General features: G+C 39.6%; 1 long non-coding RNA gene across 1 annotated transcript; it reads left to right on the forward strand.

The window, feature by feature from the left end:
* Positions 1-1,237: 1,237 nt before the first annotated feature.
* Positions 1,238-2,231, forward strand: LOC119263688. The gene is made up of 3 exons (XR_005130458.1): positions 1,238-1,344; positions 1,787-1,964; positions 2,115-2,231. It is a non-coding gene; the product is annotated as an uncharacterized LOC119263688 (long non-coding RNA).
* Positions 2,232-2,661: the final 430 nt, after the last annotated feature.

Raw genomic sequence — 2,661 nt, forward strand, 5'->3', positions numbered from 1 at the left:
TTCTTCCGACAGCGGTGAATATAAACCTTTTGTATATATCATGAAGCATGTGGGAGTAACACACGTTTTCCATGTATCAATGTTTTCTATCATATATTGTGTCTTAGACATAATATATACATATATGTTAACATATATATGTCCGATATTTGAAAATGGCCAGTTAAAATAAATTGGCATATAAGTCACGTCAAAGTCCATATGTAAGAAATATAAGTTATATATAATGGAAATCCATCTGTTATCATATCATCAGCAGCTGGTGGCTGTAAATGATGTGCATGTTGTGGAAAATGTGCTGATCTCATGATTTTCCCGTTTTTATGGGTCATTCTCCATTTTCAGGGGGAAACCATGTCACAAATGCTGCAGGGCTTAAAAAGATGCTTAAAATATGAGGCACAGCTCCAAATGTTTGAACAAGTATGAACATTTCTACAGTTGAACTAAGAGTAAAGAATCCTTTCCCCTCATGATAGTGTTAATGTTAGTGTTAAAGGGTTATTTTTATTACTGGTTTTAAATATTTACACAAGAGCACCTGATAGAGCACTTTCTTACTGCTTCTGGCACATCAGTGTGACTGATGGACATGAAATGTGGCCAAAGTCTCTTTGATTTACTGATTGTTACTGTAGCTAATGCACCACCGCCTAAAGCACTGCTGGGAATTTGCCTCTCTAGTCGGTAGCCAGTTTGCGTAACATCATTTTGGCCTTTTCCTTTTCTAACACACACTGACTCTTTCAGAAGAGTGAGACCACTCGCCATGTAGAGCAGGAGGAGGACTGATTTTTACAGTGTTATTCATTGATTGACCAGTCCCCTGGAGAAAGTAAATCTCAAGCCACAAAAGTATGGACGCCCCTGATCTAAAGTAATGAGAATTATCACCCTGTTGTCATTAAGACTGAGTCCTATGTTATTAAAGATTAATGAGTTTCATTACTTTAAAATCATTTTCACAGGAACTTTCTCTCTAATGTAGCTTCTGGACAGTGAAGTGAGAGTTAAGAATACTGGTAATGGTTGTGAAGGATCTCTTGGGGTTAGATTTTCTGTCTGATTTTAAATGTAAAGAGTGAGTATGGAGCACAGATCTCACAGCAATATCAAAGATAAATAGGATTTGTTTTTAATGTTGAGGTTCATTTACCTTCTGCTTTCCTGCATTTTCACTGACAGCATGATCGTTCATATATGGTGGTCTGCATTTTGCATTTGAGGGGCGCAGTGACATCAGTTCATTGATGCATCATCACAGGGTGAATGAGGACTACACGGGGCATGTCTGTCCTCTCTTGGCGGGGTCACATGAAAAGAACACACAAAAGGAATAAGAAGGTGCGACCTCAGACACCTGTGAGTAAACTCAGGTGAACGAGTGTTGAGTTGACCAGAGACCTGGGCTTTTCACCCTCATAATCTCATTAATAGATAAATCTTGAAGTAGTCCAACGTTTGAGAAGCAGCTGTGTTCCTTTGTTGTTCACCCGTCACCAGGGAAGTGCTTAGTTTTCCTCATCCCTAATTATACTTATAAAAATGGCCATCCCAATAAGTGGGATTGTAATGTAATCCAGTCCGCTCTTCCATACAGTCTGTGGTTGAAACCGTGCGACTATTAAACAGAATAACATTCATTCCGTCATATTCTGATTTCTGAGCTCTCTGTTCTCTTCACACACGCTCACACTTTCTGCAGCCAGTTGTTTCTGCATGAATGTAAAGTCTATGTGGACTATATAACAGGTGATGTTCATAATGTCCATGATTCTTTGTTCAGGTTCTCAAGAGCAAGAAGGAAGCTGGACTAGACGTTTTCACATCAACATGTTTTTGTACATTTTTAGATTTTTGGTATTACATCGCTTTCTGGCCTGACCGCTCCCTATTCCTCCCGTTATATCAAACACTGGACTGCCAAACAGCAGAGGGCGCCCGCGAGTGAGTCCTCAATGAATGTGAGTGAATGGAGTTGGAGGTTAAAAATAGCTCAAGTTAAAATAGTTTCTAATCTCTCGCCCAGAACGTTTCTTTAATGTTAGAGAACAGAAGAATGTATTTCACTAAAACAGCAAAGAAATCTCACCCATGTTTCCTTTTTTCTACAGTAAACTGGCGTCGGGCTGCAGGAGGCGGGCTTAACTGCTAGAGCGTGATGATTGACGGGCGAGTGGAGCAGCTTATTGGCTGTTCGCGCTCACTGACGTCATGGACATACATATGGGGTTGTTTTAAAGTTTAAAAGCTCTTAAAAACATAACAGCGCTGTTAAAATGGTTTATGCTGCTCTGTGTTCAGGACATGATTTCATTCTTTGAAGTTGGCCATTTTGGATCCAACTTTAGTTTTTTCAATGGGAAGTGGGTCATGTGACAAACTTATTGATAATTTCACAAGAAAAACAATGGTGTGCTTGGTTTTAATGTAACTTTATATATTCTTTCATGAGTTGTTTGCAAGTTTCTGTTCACTTATAAAATGTGTTCAAAGTGCTGCCCATTGTGTTGGATTGTCAATGCAAACCTCTTCTCCCACTCTTCACACACTGATAGCAACACCGCAGAAGAAATGCTAGCACAGGCTTCCAGTTTCTGTAGTTTCAGGTGCTGTTTTTCCAGCAAGATGGTGCACCACCACATTATAGGTGTCAGGTCC

Source organism: Pygocentrus nattereri, chromosome 7 (assembly GCF_015220715.1).
Source record: "Pygocentrus nattereri isolate fPygNat1 chromosome 7, fPygNat1.pri, whole genome shotgun sequence".
Taxonomy (NCBI): domain Eukaryota; kingdom Metazoa; phylum Chordata; class Actinopteri; order Characiformes; family Serrasalmidae; genus Pygocentrus; species Pygocentrus nattereri.